We start from the raw sequence: 18829 nt of genomic DNA, 5'->3' as shown, positions 1-18829 counted from the left end.
TAAATAAATAAATAAATAAAAATAAATTAAAAAAAAAGAAACTTTACAACCAGAAAAGAGAATGGATCTCATGGTACTGAAACACTGAACCAAGAACACCATTCCCAGCATTTATCATTGAAGGAGACATAGACATCCCTATGTGCTTTAGTTACTTTTCTGCTGCTGTGATCAACCAAGGTAACTTATAGAAGGAAGAGTTTCTATAGGCTTGCAGCTCCAAAGGGATCCACCATGGCAGAGCATCTCAGCAGTAAGTAGCAGTCATGACTGAATGAGGTTGAGATCATGTCTTCCAATGTAAGTCTGAAGCAGAAAGAATGAACGGCAAGTAGGGAGGCTATAAACGTTCAAAGCCCACACCCAATGAAGTTCTTCTTCCAGCAAGGCTGCACCACCCACACCTCCTCAACATCATCAGAAACTGGTATCAAGCATTCAAACACATAATTTAAGGGAGATGTTTCTCAAACCACCACACCAAACTAAGTAAAGCAAAGGAAGATACATATGGAATGTTAAAGGAATTTTATTAAACTAATAGATAAATAGATGTTATTAATTGATAAGAAGAAAACATGGACAGTTTAAAATTATTGGTCAGTGTAATTACCCAAAGGACTTCACAATAACCTAACATAATGGAAAATGGAAGATAAAAAGTTCAAAACCCTAGAGATAAATTGCTGGAAAATTACATTGTCATTAACATATTTTTCTTTGTTCTTGAATTTATTCATTTTGGTTATCTCTTGGTCATATAAAATTGCAACACACATAGCTTGTTAGAGAGAAAAATTAACCTTAAGCCTCATGGGTATCATGAAGCAAAACTTTATAATAAAAACAATCTCATGATTATAACCATGGAATCAAAACTCACAACCATAGAAAATGCTTAACCTGAAAGGAAGACTTCATAGAGGAGGGAGAGAAGCTAAAGACGAAGGAACCACACAACCCCTGGTCAACATCCTTTTCCTGGGTATCACGAGGGACTACTATCTGCTTCCTATTTACAGTCAGCCTGGCTTCAATGCTCCTTTCAGATAAGAGCAATTAAGATTCCAAATTCTAGAAGTTCAAAAGATTATTGGTTAAGAACACTGGCTTTTCTCAGAAGACCTAGTTTCTATTTCCCAAGTTTGATTCTCAACTTCCATATGGTGGCTCACAACTGCCTATAACTCCAGTCCAAGAAGATCTGACATTATCTTCTGGCCTCTTCATGCACTGCACACTCATGGTGCAATGCACGTATGCAGGCAAAACACCTGTTCACATAAATTTTTAAATAAAGTAAACCAAATTACAGAATCTCTCCTGATAGCGACATACAACAATGTCCAGTTTTCTGGAACCCTGCCTCAAATCATTTAACATGACCCAAAATGCCATTCAGACGTTCCCAATGTCTTCTTACTGGTGTATACAGTTCTTCATGAAGTATAGTCTCCATTAGTGAAATGAGGTTTTGACTCAATGGTTCAACCATAAGGGTGTTCCTGGCAGTCTTTGGTAAGGGAGTACTGATAATAAATTTTACATTTGATTTGGGGGAAGGCAGAAAGTTAATATGCTGTTCTCAAAAAATTAATCATTATGTTGAAACCTCACTCAAGATTTCAGTTGATGTCATGAACAAGGTTTCTATCACGTTTGACTCGAGGAAATGAACTATTTCAATTTGACTCTTAAAACGTTTCTGACGCAAGTATACTTGGTCACTTGAAAGATTTTTGTGACTGCTGGTCTATTTCTCCTCACAGTGACTCTTTCAGATGCCCTCCCCAAAACATTCCTATTAATGTTAGATGATACAAGCTTGAAAGGCTTGGAGGTTCTCTCTCAATGGTTTTTCATAATAACAATCAGATGCATTTTCAGCCTAGAAACGATGGGTTATGGTCTGTTATACCCACACACACACCCAGGGCTATAGTGGGTTACATGACTTTTCTGCCCCTTTACTTTGTGGTCACTGTCATGAGTATGCAGGCAATATGCAGGCAGAGTGAGGCTGGTGTGAGGGTTTGTGTTGATACTGGCACATAAGTGGCAGATACTAACAAAGGCAGAAAATGTGAGTTTTAGTTTAAAGTAAAATCAAGAATGCTAAGCAGACACACAGAGAAGGATGGTCTCTGCCTCCAGCCAGCTTTCTGCTCCCTGCAGCAAGTGGATATTCTGTAGGAGCAGTCTTTATGTGTTTCCAAAACATTCCTTAGATCTGAGGCAGAATATACAAAATCTATTGCTGTGCTTATAGCACTGTTTGAATTACCTAATGAAGGGGAGGAAATGTATCAATTAAACCAATTGGGCTGTTTTTTTTTTAATTTAATCTTCAATTTGTTCTAATTACATACCTTTCTTTAAAAACTTATTAGAAATTCGACACTGGTCAATTGCCTCACAATAGTAAATAATGATTTATTTTTGCATACGTTATAATTTCATCCTCTTTAATCATTATGAGCTCATGGCCTTTCCCAAGCAGCCAGTTCTAATCAGCTCTGATCATGCAGCTTGCTTATTAAAGCAGTGGAACCTCCATTTCCCAGACTTGTCTTGATTTCTACCGCACGCCTTTAATCCCAGCACTTGGGAGGCAGAGGCAGGCAGATCTCTGTGAGTTCGAGACCAGCCTGGTCTACAAGAGCTAGTTCCAGGACAGGCTCCAAAACCACAGAGAAACCCTGTCTCAAAAAACCAAAAAAAAAAAAAAAATGATTTAAGAGACCTGGTCCTTTAACGGGGATTCGAGACCAAAATCCAGGTGCTAGTGTCTACATTAAGATTTTCTCCATGGGCTTCTGGTCAGTGCAGTGACTCAGATGTTACTATTGATGTTGGTGATCTGCTTATTCATTTCCAGGTTGACCAGACCCTAAATAATCACACAGAAACTATATTAATTAAAACACTGCTTGGCCTATTAGCTCATCCTTCTTAATGGCGAGCTCTTTTGTTTTAAATTAACCTATTTCTATTAATTAATCTGTGTATCACCATGTGGTTGTGGCACACCAGTAAAGTTCCATCCTGTGTCTGGCATCTGTCTCCTATGGCAGCTACATGACTTCTCATTGACTCCGCCTTCTCTCTCTTCCTCTGTCTGCTTGGAACTCCCACCTTGCCCTACTCTGCACTGCAACAGGTCCAAAGCAGCTTCTTTATTAACCAGTGGTAATCCCAGCATACAGAGGCGAATTCCATATTAGTTACTCATATGCCACTCATTTAAAGTACATAATTCAATAGGTTTTAGGATATCTGAGTTGTAAAATCACCATAACAACACATTTTAGAACAGGGAATTACCTCACAATAGAATCTTACACCTACTGACATTCACCTTACATTCCTCCCTCATCCTCCAGAAATCTTAACCTCAGTCATTAATCTACTCAAAATTCATATGAGAATCTCCAGTTCTGAGCATTTTGTACAGATGTGACTGTACATTAAATATTATATTTTTAGGTGTCAGCCATTTAATTGTATAAATCTTTTTTTCATGATTGAATGATATCTATTTTATGGATAGAACATATTTATATGTTTGGGTGGCTGCACTTTTTTTTTAAAGATGGGATCTCACTATGTAGCTGACTGCTCTGAAACTCAGAGACTACCTGCCTCCCTGCCTTCTGAGTGCTTGGATTAAAGGCACACACTATCACATGTGGATATGTTTGCATCATTTGTTTATTGTGAATAATGATGCTATGGGCATCCATGTACATTTGTTTTGTGTGATATACATTTCCAATTTTCTTGAGCACATTTGATTACTTTAATTGTTAGCTTGGCACAATCTAGAATTCCCTGGGAAGGGAGTCTCAGTTTAAATCAGGTTGGCCTTTGAGCATGTCCATGAGAGACTTTTTCGTCTCATGGATAAAAAGGCCGTCAACTATGGGCAGCATCATTTCATGGGTTTGAATCCTGGACTGTGTAAGAATAGAAAACAAAACAATATAAAAAAAGCTGAGTACGGACACATGTTTCTGTCTTCTTGTTACTATGGATGTGACTAATTGCTTCAATTCCTCCTTATTCTCCTTCAGTGATGGCCTCTAACCTAGCATTAGAAGCCAGACACACCCTTTCTTCCTTAAAGTTGTTTTGTTGGGGCATGTTATCCCAGCAACAGACATAAAACCAATCTCATATGTAGACTCAGGAGAGCAGCAGCTGTGTCCCATGGCAGTTCTACTTATAACTTTCTGAACAACCATTAGATTGTTTCCAACATGGTCTGCCCACTTTACACTCATCTGAGGGGGTTTGAGTGTGTTACAGTTCCTTCCATGGGATGTATACTTTTTTTTTGTTTCTCTTACTTTCAGAGAATTGACCTAAATGAACAAGACACACTCAAACACAAGAATGAAAACTAATATAACGCTTTTCCACCATGCCTAAGAGACCTGTGTGACATCTACCCAATATTAAATCCCTCCCTCACTCTACTGAGTAATGACTAGAGGGAGTAATTGGACAAAACTAGAAAGACTCTGTGATTGACACAGCTCCGGGGCACTATGTTACATTACTTGTGGAAGAGATACTAGACCCAGGAGGCACTAATACTGAGTAAGGGCTGAAGGAAGCTGAGACCAGACTGGGAACTCTTTGGAAACTGTGGCCTAAGTATACTTTTAGAACTTTGTTTTTCCCTTGAAGATAATACAGTTCTACCAAATTTTCTTTTCTTTTAAAGAATCCTAGATTTCTAAGAAGAATACCAAATCCTACATTAATTTCAGAATACCCACATTTCTACCCTTCTTGTCTCTGGAAGGCTCTTCAAGGTTCTGGCAGTATGAGCAGCCATGTGACTGGACTTAACTTTAAGATAATATGTCCTTGGTAGCTAGACAGCAAGTCTGTACATCCATGTAGGTGTTTACTCAGTTAGGTGGGCATCTCTAGGGACAAATTCTTACAAACATGGGGGTTGAAGGAGACCACCTTTTAAAAGACCACAGTGGCACATTCAAATTATTTCATTTCTCAGTGGATACTCTTTGCAGGCCACAGTGTCACTGATTATTCTTTCAGGTGACCTACAGTAAACACAGCTCACTATAATACTGAGTAGAGCATGCCTAGTTTTTGTCCACCACTTTTCTCTTTTGAGCATGTGTACTAAGACTTTAAATTGACCATGATTAGACTTGTCCAGCCCTACATGTCCTTACCTATAACATGTGTAGGCACTGTGATACAATCCCATGCATTATTTCTTCAGAAATGCCATGGCTTTTTAATAACTCCATGCTTGTACTACTTGCTATGAGCCATAAACTCTTTTCCACATTCACCTCCTCACTGTGCTTATTGACTTTACTCTCACCATGATTTGGGTCCCAATTAACTTACTCATATGGGGGCTGCCTGCTAAAGTTATTTTGATGGCTTATGTATTTCTTTCAGGGCCTTTTCTATTACTGAACACATTCACTCTTAAATGAGGTAAGGATGTAGTTCAGTGGAAGAGTACCTTCCTAGTATTCTCGAGGCCCTGAGTGCAAGAAAGATCCCTCCCCCCGAAAAAAAAAAAAGGAAAAGAGAACAGCTTAGAAAGTGAGCTGGATAGAGGTTCTGAGTGCACATTTCTGCTGTAGTGAGGGCAAGGAACACAGTACTGCAAGGAGAAAGACTGAGAGAAAAGTCTAGAAGTCAGCAAAAAGCATAGTAACCCAAATCAGCATGGTAAATGTAAGTTGCAACTTCATCTCTTACTGCCTTGCTGGTTAGAGGTAGGGGTGGGTGAGGAGCAGAAGGGAAGTGGGAAAGTGGCAGTGACTTCAATCATAACAGTCCATCAGCAGCTCCAACTGTGGGAGAATTATTTTTTCCTCACAAATTTGTAAACCCAGTGTGGGCAGCTGGTAAGATAAAGAAGGATTTGCTTAAAACAAGGAACAAATACCCCAAGGCCAACCTGAAACAACAGCCTCTGCTAGACACCATCCTGCTCTGGGACAGGCACGGGCCCCTGGTGTTGCTAGAAGCCTTGAGCTTATGCTTATTCCATAGTTTGGAGAAATACCACCTCAACGTCATGCAGGTTCATGTCCAAAGACTGCCATAGACTCAAGCAGAATTCCATGAGCTGCATTAGCACTTTCCCTGCTAAAAGAAAGAAACGCTATTGCATAGTTTGCAACTTCAGGACCATGGCAGCTGGTTATAAAACTCTAGCATCATCCACGCCTACACTTTGGAAACAAGTGTATCCAACACTCCAGAAACATAATTCAGTTTTCCAAGCCCTGAAACAGATGTGTTTTCTGTTCTGTCTACTACCCCCACCTAAGGGCTGCCCTATCAAAAGGCCAAGGCAGTTTTCTTTATTCAACCAACGAAAGCAAAACATAGAAAGAAGACCTTCCTACACCAGGGAAACTATTACTAGCCACCTAGATGGGATCTGTAGGAACTAGGGAAGTTCTTATTCCAAGGCATAGCATGGTGTGGGACCACAACTACTGGGGCAAAAAGTTACAACATCAATGATTTCAGTCTCTCAGATTGGAGAAAAGAAGTTCTCAGAACCCTTCAGATCCAGGATGGGAACTATCAGTGCTTGAAATCTAGCATTTGCTGAACTTGGCCCCTCAGCAACTAGAGAAGGTCTTAGCCACAGCTCAAGGCTTTAGTACTATAATTCTGTTACATAAAATTGTACCAAGATAAAGTCTAATTTATGACCTGCAGTTCCAGCCATGATTACCAATATGAAAAGCCTTGCCCTCATTGCCACTTGCCACTCATGAACTAATGATGTCATTCATGTCCTACAACTTCAGAACTTCAGATACAGAAGATAAACACTCCAGTGTCACCATACTCCATGAGACCTAGGCAAGATAACAATCAAATATAAAACGTCTAAGAATATGCATACTCATGCCAAAGTATAGTGTTGCTTATATATACCCCAGAGAGTATTGGGAACCTTCTTCCAAGCACATGGACTGGGTCCCACAATTCTTGTTACAAAAATTCTTGGTATTGCTTACGGTGCTCCTTGGATCTGGATAGAGCCCTGTGTATTGTTCTAAATTTTGGAAGAGCTACTTCCAACGCTATATTACTCTGTATCACCTGAAATCACCCCATAGGACCTGGTAAAATATCCTCTTCGCACTCCTCCTGTCATGTCTGTGGTTATCAGTGTCATAGAAACCAAAGTGTCACTGAGGGTCGTCAGTAAAATCCCACCATCATGAAGGTTCTGGTGTTGGTCTCATTTACATATGGTGAGTTGAGGATTATAGCTGCTTCTTAGTAATTCTTGGAATCACCTATAACTGATCCCATGAACAGAGCCTATAAACAGACTCTGTATAACCTGTTCCACCAAGACTGACAGTTCTTGTCATAAACCCAATACCATCAAAGCTTCATATGTGGGTCCTGGGGAATGTATCTTTGGAAATCTATGTTAACTGCAGAGTCATCTGGTTAGTTCCATGAACTGCATCAGACTATACTAGTACAAAACTCATAAACACTGCTGAAGGGACTCAAGCCTGAATGAATCCAAGGCTGCTTTTGAGCACACTGGTATTCAATGTCAAAACACTTGATGCTTTAAATCTCATCTAAAAATATCTTATAAAAGCTACTTGGCAAAGGTTGAGGAGGCAACTGTCCTTACACAGACAGCCTTATGGACACTTGAGAAATGTGAGAAATCTTGAGGAAAAGGTAACAGTTTTCTAAGTACAGTCTAATTTGAAGGACACCTATAGAATGCATGAAAAGGAATTCAAACTAATATCCCAGAGAATCTCAGCAAAATATAAGAGAAAACAGATAAATGACATAAACATATTAGAAAATGTATTCAGGAAAGGAATGCAAAATTCACCAAAAAGACAGAAATCATCAAAAGGAACCAATTCAAAAGAATGAAGTAATAGTCCTAATCGGTGAAAAGAAAATACCATGAAAAGCTGACACCACGCAGCAGAAAAGGTGAAGGAAAAAAGCTTTGAATTTTTGGATGAGGACAGAACTTCTAAGTTAATACAGTTCAAAAAGGAAAAAATGAAATACAATGGAGATACCCCTTGAGATTTATAAGACTCCATTAAGCAAAGAAATATTTCCTTGAAAAAAATCCCAGGGGAAGAAGAAAAGAACAAATGCTTGGAGAACCTATTTTATAAAATCAGAGCTGAAAAAATCCATCTGAAATCTTACAAAAGATATATCCAGATTCAAGAAACCCAAAATACCAAGGAACATTGCATAGTTCAACCATCAAGGGCTCTGGACAGAATTCTAAAATCCAGCAAGGAAAGTGCATCAAGTCTTATACAAGTGATATAAGGGAGTTAGACTTGCAGCTGGTTTTTGGGCAGAAATCTTAAAAACAAGAATAGAATGTGTAGTTTATTCAAAGTCCTTAAGTAAATAAAACAAACTTCTAGTAAAGGATATTATACCAAGCAAAAACAATAAACAAACAAACAAAAACATTTAGGAATGATGGAGAAATAAATATCTTTTTAAGTTAGTAGAGAGGGAAAAAGATGTGTCAAGGAAGATTAAGAAATCAGAAAGGGGCCTACTGGGAATGGAAGTGTATGAGGTAGAGAAAGATAGGGAGGATCATGAAAAAAATTTAAGACTGTTACAATGAAACATAATACTTTGTGCGCTAGTTAAAAATAAAATTAAAAGTGGTAACCTTGAATGTAACTGGATTTATATTTACCAGTCAAGAGATACAGCCTGTTCAAATTGATGTTATTTTTAAAAGAATACCTAATTATATGCCACCTATAAGGAACTCATGGGGCTGATATAGCTCTACATAAGTTAAAATGAAGGGCTTACAAAGGAAATGTGTAAATAGAAATCAAGAGTGAGTATGACAAGCTATAGTCATATCAGAGGAAGTAGACTTTAAATAAAAACTGGTGAGAGAAACAAAATTTGCTATATATTAGTAAAGGATCAACTCAGCAAAAGAATACAAATACTGCCTGCATCTGTAGCACTTTGAGTCTCTTGAGTTTACAGTTGAATACTTAGCCCTAAATAGCTCATTTATGTCATCTCTCATAAGGCTCAGGGGAATGGCAGAAGAGAGAATGTAAGGGAAATAAGAGCCATATGACAGGGAGAGGGCTAAAAATAATGCTACCTTCTAGGCATGGTACATCCATTGCAAGCTTGAGCCAACATCAGCTGAGGTTGCCACTACTGGGCCTGCATAAGGCCGGGGCTGTCATTAGTTTATCATGAATAGCAGTGGGCTTAAAGGGTATTACCTTTCCCTGATGTAATATTAACTGGTGTTTGACTTTGGGAGAACTGTGATAATCTTCTGGTATGTCCAGTAATGAGCCTACTAGGTTACAATGGACAGTTCCAAACCCTTGGAAATATTTAAGGAATGTTAATTCTAATGCTTAGCTTAATTAAATGTTAAAATTGAAGAGTTTCTGCCACTTTTTTCAAGGCCACATTATCCTTATAATAAAGTCAGGCAATGAAACAGGAAAAAAACTTCTTAATAAAGAACAACATTTAGTAGACAGAGCAAAGCAGATCTCCATGAGTTCAAAGCCTGCTTGGTCTACCTTGTGAGTTCCAGAATAGTCAGAATTACATAAAGAGACCATATCCCAAATTAAATCAAAAACAAAACAAAAAAAAAACCCAAATCCCAGCAAATCACCTAGTAAGTAGCACATCAGAAAGTGCTCTATGATCAGATGGAATTAATCCTATGGATATAAGTAAGGGTGGCTCAAAGTATGTAAATCACTAAAGGTGATACAATGCATCAAACAAATGAATAGGAACCAAATGACAACCTTACTACATGCAGGTAAAGTATTGGTAAGATGCACATCCCTTCATGAAAAACCCCAAGAAGCAAAGAAAAGCAAAAAGTACACCTCAAAATACTGAAAGATGTATATGAAAATCCTTCACCAATATCACACTGAACTGGGAAATGCTAAGGACTTTTTACTTTGACCATGATTGTTTAATACAGTACTAGAAGTCTTAGCCAGGGAAAGATGTCCAAATTGTAAAGGAAGAAGTGTCATGTGTGCAGATGACATGGTTTTATACTTGTACAATGTGTGAAGATGTATTGTTATGATTGGTGTAGTGTAAAGCTGAATGGCCAATAGTTAGGCAGGCGGTATAGCCAGGATGTCTGGTCAGAGAAATAGAAACATGGAGGAGGAATCCAGGTGCACAATTTTTCCAGCACTCTTGGAGCAAGTCAGATGTGCCATACTGAGAAGAGGTAACTGAGTCATGTGACAGAATGTAAATTTAAAAAATATGGGTTAATGAGGGTATAAAAGCTAGTTGAGAAAAAGAATAAGCTAAGGCCAAACTTTCATAATTACTAAGTCTCTGAGTCATTATTTTCAGGCTGGCTGTTCAATGATAGTCTACAAGAAAGCTTGCTACATTTGGGCACCCCATGTGGGGGCATGTAACTCTACATTGGACCCGAGAAAGCTAAGACCTTGCTTCCTGTTGACTGAAGTTTCTGGTGCTCAGCATACAGAGGCACTGCCCCTTTAATACTGACAAGTGTTTGAGCAGCCTGTAGATTCTTGGTGTCAGAGAATACCTAGAAACACCTGCCTCAGTGAAGACACAATTTCCTAGAGATGAGGTGGGCAAATGTGGCTCCAGAAAGGTACCTGCTGAGCTGAGGCTCTGCCCCTTTCAGTTCTGTAGGATCCTAGTCTCACAGAACTAAGAGTGTCAGAGCTCTTGGCAGCACCAATCTACTTCAGAGAAGATGATGAGTATCAAAGAACTTCTATCCAGAGTTTGTTTTTACTGTGGTAAAGTTAGCCACTGGACAAGAAACTGCCCTTGCCTTGCCTACTGAAAGGATATTGTCTAAAATGGGCAAGCAAGACACAAAAGAAAGTGACTGCCAAACTTTGTCAAGACAAGGTAAGACAATCTTTCAGAACTCCTGATTCACAGAAAAGTCTGTCAGATATTCTAGGCATGTAGGCCAAAGATGGATGTCCCAGTGTTATAGAAGAACTTTGGGTGACTGTCTAACAAGCCAGCTGTCTCTGTAGTTTCTATATTTGTATAGTTTTGGAAGTTGTTTGTTCTACACTTCCTATTTACTCAGGTGATATTATAGCCTTCTTAGGTCTTTGATGGGGCTGAACACTAGATAGTTATGATTACAGTTATCCTTATTACCAAACCAGAAAAGAAACTCCCAAAAGAATATGTTTTCATGTCTAAAAAGATATTTTTAGGATGTTAATACAAGTTTCACGATAGAAAGTGTCTTAGCTATAAAACTTTGGACTCATTAAGATAGGATAGATAATAAAGTACTTTCTCTGAATTTGTCAAATGCAAATGGACATTGTGAATGTAATTCTTACCTGATAATTCTTCTTATTGTATATTTTAATATGTTAGAAGTAAAACCTTTATATTTAGACAAAAATGTGGGATATATTTTGGGATAATTTTATACTGTGTGAAGATGTACTGCAGTGACTGGTGTAAAACTGAATGGCAACAGCTAGCTGGGCAAGAGGTATAGCCAGGACTTCCAAGTAGAGATAGACAAAATGAGAGGAGGAATCTAGGAGCATGATTTCACCAGCCGACTCACAGCAAGTTGGACGTGCCATACTAAGAAGTAACTGAGCCACTTGGCAGAACGTAGATTTACCAAATTATGGGTTAATTAAGGTATAAGAGCTAGTTGGAAAACGTCTAAGCTAAGGTCAAGCTTTCATAATTAATAATGTCTATGGGTTGTCACTATTTGTGGATCGATGGTCCAAAGATAGTCTGACAAGAAAGTTTGTTACGGTTCCCTAGACAACTAATACCATAACGTCAACGTGGTGGAGCCATGCCACCTCTGTCTCTGGCAGAAATGAAATCCTATACAAAAAGACCCTTACACTCTTGTGTTTACTGTAGCACCACCCTTAACACCAACAGCGAGGTAAATAAGAATGGATAAAGAGTGGGATATGCACATCTCAGCAAGTTATTCTACGTTCAGTGAGAATAGAAATCTCCCACTTTCAGTAACACAGGTGGAACTGGAGATCACCGAGGGAGATAAGCCAGACACAGAAGGACAGCTACCACTTGTTCTCACTCATTTGTGGGAACACAATGGTTGATCTTGGAGAAAACTGATGGCAGAGTGATCAACGGAGACTCAGAAATGAAGGGAAACGTAAGAATATAAATAAAGTTGTACTAAACACAGAGAGGAAGGAAGAAATCAGATAGTTATCCACATTAGGATAACTATGAGTTAAAAAATATGTATTTCAGTCTATTAAATTCTGAGTCTTGAAAAATGAACATTTGAAGGCATTAATTACTACACATTGTATAGGAATATCAAACTACTGTAACATATCCCATAAAAGGTATATAAATATTATGTCTCTATTAAAAGAAAAATATATTTCTCTACCAATTAGTAAGAAAGTGTCTTTTTACTATATTCCTAATAACAGTGCTCAAATACATTTGAATTACTCAATGAATCAGATTATGAGAGATTGTGAAATGTCAGTGAGTTAAAGGCTTGCTTTAGATGCAAACCCTCACTTGATACTTTTTTGCCTGTTTCTAAAATTCAAAGCCAGACTCAAAAGAGTGTAGTTTTACCACCATTTTTTAGCAATTCAAAACTAAAGAAATTGCACATGTCAAATGCAGTTTCAAAAGGGAAGTTCCTAATGGGACATGACTTTGAGCAATCGCAGCATCATTAGAATAAATCTGTAATCTCTTTCACGGTGATTGCCTTCGAGGAGACTCTGTATTCCTGTGTTTAAGCTGTGATATGCTTGTTCGAGAAGAGTTGCACCTGATGGGGTTCACAGACTACAGTTTACAGAAGCTGGGGAGTGAGCATCAGGAATGGAACGCTTTTCCCTGTCTGCTGATGGTTATGGATCTGAGATACAGAAAAGGCCCAAAGTGGCTCCTGGGATTTAGAGACTGAAAAAAAAAAATAGAGAGGCATAAGTGGAAAACTGCTCTCCTAGGTGCAAAAGAAAAGATTTAGTAACTTTGGGGAATTTTAAATTAATGAAAAAAGCATGATTAATTAGCATGTGGATGATTATGAAAGTGGTTTTGGTTCAATGGAAGGCTTCCTGGACATGCTCAGCTCTGTGGTGATATTTTGTTTGTGCTCTAACAAATAAAGCTTGCCCGGAGATGAGAGCATGGAGCTAGGCACTAGTTAGTCATAGAGACCAGGCAGTGTGGCACATGCCTTTAATCACTTGGGAGATGGAGACCTTAAGATTAGGAGTTCAAGGCCACACTGGGTTACATGAGATCTAACCAATCTAAAAGAGAAACAGAGATCCCACCTTTGATCCCTAGTACTTGGGATTTCATGCCTTTAATTCTAGGGAGGTAGAGACAGGAAATGATATGGTGGGTCAGAGAGAGGAATATAAGGTGGGAGGAGACAGGAGCTCAGCGCTCTTTTGGCTGAAAAGTTGGTGAGGTAAGGGGTGGCTGTGGCTTGCTCCTTGGTCTCTCTGATCTTCGAGCATTTATCTTGATATCTGACTCTGGGTTTTTATTATTAAGACCAATTAGAATTCGTACCACACAGTTCCCTCCTCTCCAATAGAAAGACAGCATGAGCTTGGGATGGTCATGTGGTCTGCCTGTATGACATGCTGTTTTGTATAGACCCACTTTCAGACCTTATTACATCACTGTTAGTCATTTCCATATCTTCCTACATTCTCCTACTCTAGGTATTTCAAGAAAGCCATCTTAATCTTTTCATAATCACGTTTTTTTTTTTTAAAGAGAAGTTTGGTACATCACAAGCACAGAACTTTTAAAAGCAATGCGACAGAAGCACTTTGAGGAATGTAGACAGTCACAGGCTATTTTTGCTAAAAATAAACGTAACATCAAAAACTGAACTCTAATAGAAGAAGTAATGAATAAAATGTCAACTTCGTATTTAAATGCTTGGTTCATATCCAACATGTTGAAATATTTGAGTATCTTCCCTTTTGTGATTATGGCCGTTGTTTGGTTTTGCTAACATAATTGGCTGCAGTTTTATTGTTATACCTGGAATAATACTAGTGTCTTCATAAATACCCCGTGTTGCAGCAGGCTTCTCAACTTGTCACTCCCTAATACGGTTTTCTTATGAAAAGACTGGATTTAATACCTTATCCTTCTTAAAGCGACTTCCATTTGATCCTTTTCTTTAGTCCCTTGTGTTCTGGTGGAGAGGATTGTTATCTCCTCCTGCCTTGAAGTTAATTTGAGTCATTACTCAGTGTTGAAGAGCACATCTCTTACGCTACCCGGCTTGGTACCAGGTTCCCGCCTGGGGCTTGTTTTCCATGGTTTATCAGTCATCCTGCATCTATCTCTGCACAGGCAGAAACAGTATCTCTCTGTGCCCCAGCTGGCCTAGAGACTTGCAGATGATGCCAGTTCTCGCGGAGAGATAGAAAAATACTTCACGATGTTATGATTCTGGAGGATAATAGCTTTGACCTGTTATGGGCCTCCTACACACAACCTTGGCACTTGTACTGAGATGACGTCAGGGTGGATGAGATAAACGGAACGCAAAATATCATACAACCATTGCATTGTCAGGAAATGTTTAAGTCTAATTGCCAAGTGGCCTTCAATAAACTCAAGCCAGTCAGCGTCTCACCATGGTATACTGTCGAATTGGATAAGCTCTCCCTCCCTGTTTATTTTATTCACTTTTATCCTTGAAAAGTGATTGTTCCCAAGGATAACTCCAGTTGATTATCCAGAAGTGTCAAGGAAGATTAATATCTTACCAAACATTATACATCATCTTTTTTTTCCTCATTTGGGACACTGAAAGCAGTGTCCTTTCCTGCTCCTGGATGCCACAGTAGCTAAGTTCCCTGTGTTGTATTTATAGAGAGACATATTTCCTGATGTTTGTGCACCGCACAGGTTAGCAGATAGCATGGCAGTAGTTAGGACTGTCAAATCCATTGCCGGGTTGATGCGTCTGGGACATCGCTAGGGGTCAGATTCATGGAATGCCCATAAATGGCTGTCCAAGAAATGACAACCAGAAATAGTTAAAGCTTGTACTTCCTACCTCAGATGCCACAAAGAATAAGGTGGAAGTCAGAAATTTTGGGCACAGCTGTTTCAGATGAGAGTTGCCATCATTTCCCACTTGTGCTCTGTTTAAAGTGTGATGTGAACTTGGTATGCAGTTCAGTGGTCCAGTCCCTGATTAGAAAGGTTTGGGGTTCAAGTACCACCACCACACAACAAAACCAACGGCAACAGTAATTGTTGTACGAAGCTGCTTGTTTGTTCCCAGCTGCTCAGACCTGAAATAATCACACAGAAACTATATTATTTGCAATACTCTTTGGACAATAACTTAAGCTTATTTCTGGCTAATTTGTATCATAAACTAACCCATATCCATTCATCTGTATATTGCCACGTGGCTGTGGTTTACCTGCAAAGTTTCGGCATGTTTCTGGTGGGGCTCCATGGCTTCACTCTGACTCTGCCTCCTTTCTTTCAGCATTCAGCTGAGCTTTCCCTGCCTAGCTCTACTCTTCCCTATCTCACCAAGCTAGTTTATTTATTAAACAACAGTATTCACAACATACAGAGGGGAATCCTACATCAAGTAACCACTACAAATCTCTGTTCTGCATAGAGCATGGATCTAGATTAATTATTAAAGGAGTTTAGGACCCCAAACTACCTTTACCTCCTTTAGCCTTATACACAAATGAACTGAGAAAACTTTTACTTCAATTTCTTTTTATATGTAAGTAGGCAGTGATAGTACTCTGCTTACCATTTATGAGAAGCATTAAATCTCAGAGTACATGAAAAGTGCTTTATAATCTGCTAAATATTGAGGGGATGGAAGGGGCTTCCTCTCTGTGCTGGCATTAGGCATAGCACTGTCCTGGTCTGGATTGCATGGTTAACATAATCTCAAAGGTGTATCTGCTGTCCCTACTTTATCTAGCTGTTTTCTGCTTTCTTTTCACCTTCAGTTTTGGAATGATACCTTTACATCCTCCAGATATACACCCTCCAGATGTACACCCTTCAGACATACATCCTCCAGATGTACACCCCCAGATGTGCACCCTCCAGACACACACCCTTCAGACATACACTCTCCAGACTTATACCCTTCAGACTTACACCCTTCAGATGTGCACCCTTCAGATGTACACCCTCCAGATGTGCACTCTCCAGACATACCACCTTCAGACATATACCCTCCAGATGTACATCCTGCAGATGTACACCCTCAGACATGCACCCTCCAGATGTACACCCTCCAGATGTACACCTTTCAAACATACACCCACCAGACATAACCCTCCAAATGTACACCCTCCAGACGTACACCCTCCAGATGTGCACCATCCAGACGTGCACCCTCCAGATGTGCACCCTCCAGATGTGCACCTTCCAGACGTACACCCTCCAGACGTGCACCCTTCAGACATCCACCCTTCAGACATCCACCCTCCAGATGTACACCCTCCAGATGTACACCCTCCAGACGTGCACCCTCCAGACTTACTGCCTTCTAACCTACCTCTGTTTCTGTGTGCATCCTGAGGTCTAGCTATTCCTGTGATCTTAACCAACATGTTGTGTTCACTCATTATAGTTCAGCCACTTTCCCCTTTTCTAGAACCCAACTGAATGTTTCCAGAACATGTCAAATAGGTTTAAATGGATTTCATGATGGGTTTAATATTTAATTTACATGGAATTTGTGTTTGTAATTGACAAAGATTAAGAAACTAGTTTTGGTTTTATACAAGGGATTTTTTTGTGAGTATAAAATAGGGATTCTTGGGTTGAAAGAGAAATACAGCAATTAAAAGTCAATAACAGGTCCAAACTAAACTAGCTTAATGAAGTCTTGAATTTGGAAATAGGCCAGAGAGCAACAAGAGTAATAAGCAAATGTACATTCCAAAGGTTTTTTTCAGCCTATGATTATGACTAATTATTAATTTGGATAGATTAATAGGATAAAATTTTATTATAACATGTATAAAGAGAAAACTAATCATTAGAAAATCTGAGAATGTTATTAGAATTCCCAGGTGAACAAGAGAAAGCACAGTGGGTATAAATAGGAGCTAGACCAAGTCAAGCAGAGAAAGAACTAGAAAAAAGTCAAGTCATTGCAAATGTAACATAAGGTGGCCACTGACTTCTGCACAACTGTGAAACAGATTGTTGATCTCAGCAGCGGAAACAAGTGAGATAAAATTAGACTACACTTTTAATCACAAATGCTCTGGGCATCAAGAGCTTATCCTAATGGTGACTCTGGATACCCCTGAGCTTCTTCTAATAGTGGTTTTACAAGAAGCCCACCTCCATGTATCAAAGACCTACATCAAGGCTGTGAATAATCTCTAAATACTCAAAAGACAGCATACTCACAAACCAGTGCCTTCTGTTAGCCTCTATCATGTGCAAAAATGTTTTCATAGCACCTTGAGGAGCTGGCTCAAACATAGAGCTGTCAGACTTCTGGCCAAACACAGCATCTGCGGAGCGCTGCCCCCTGGCCATCCTGCTAGATCTCCTTCTTTGCTCTCATGAGCAGAAAGCCTTCAGGCTGAATGTTCAAACCCTAGCAATATCCCAAACAACCACTTTTCCATTCCCTGTGCTCAGGCCTGGTGGTCTGGTGAGCCCTGGGCAGTCTAGGTGAGCCAGCTTCAGTGCAGCTGGAGGACAATCCATCCATCCTGCAGGAGATTCAAGGCTCTAGAGCAGACTTATTTGTGATTGCTGGGGTGGAAGTAGGGGTAAGAGTGACAGATGGGAGGACCCAAGTTCTCTTGGCCTTCCATGCAGCCTCTGTGGTTCCCAGGTATTGGTACACTGTTCCAAGAGAGAAGAGGTGGAATGTCCTCCTTTCATCTATACTAACTCAGGAAATGTTTAAAAGATATTACCCCTTCGATTTTCACCTAGGCCCCTGCCCCTGACTGGGCAGGCTAAAGCCCCATACCGTCATACTGTGAGACTATTATTTCACAGAACTGATGTGGGATTCCCCCCTGTATGCTATGTTTTATTACCATTGGTTACTTTGGCCTATGGCAGGCAGAATATAGGTAGTTGGGAAAACTAAAGAGTGCAGGGAGAAAGAAGGCAGATGGCCATGCAGCTGCCAAAGGAGAAAGACTTTAGAACCTTACCGGTAAGCCACAGCCTCGTGGTGATACGTGGGTTAATAGACATGGGTTAATTTAAGATATAAGAGCTAGCTAGAAATATGCCTGAGTCATTGGCCAAACAGTGCTGTAACAGTTTCTGGGTGATTATTCAGGTCTGGGCATCCTGATGAAACTAAGCGCAGTCTCTGGTTGCACAGAACCTCATGGGCCTTTCTACTGACCTCATAGGTCTTTCTAGTTGTGCTTTCTTTGTCAGTAAACGAAAGTGGTGCTTTCCTTAGACACACTGGAAATGGAGACACATGGAGTGTCAGGCGACTGAAGACCTATCTCCAGATTCACAACCAGTGCCGGTTCGGGAAACTCCCCAGAACTTCCTTTCTTGGGGTCTATGGATGCCCATCAGGAAGGCCAGATTTGTTTTGCAATCAGAAAGTCTCTGCCTGGCACCTTCTTCTTCTAGCTTACAGAGCAGGCTGGGTTCCATTCACAGGGTTCTCATTCTCAGCTTCCAGGTGTTTTTTGACCTCTGTGGTCTGCCAGGCTTCTTCAAGTATGAGGGAGATCCAAGC

The sequence above is a fragment of the Microtus ochrogaster genome, chromosome 8 (assembly GCF_000317375.1).
Source record: "Microtus ochrogaster isolate Prairie Vole_2 chromosome 8, MicOch1.0, whole genome shotgun sequence".
Lineage (NCBI taxonomy): Eukaryota > Metazoa > Chordata > Mammalia > Rodentia > Cricetidae > Microtus > Microtus ochrogaster.
The sequence above is the reverse complement of the archived record's forward strand: the minus strand, read 5'-3'. Positions refer to the sequence as shown.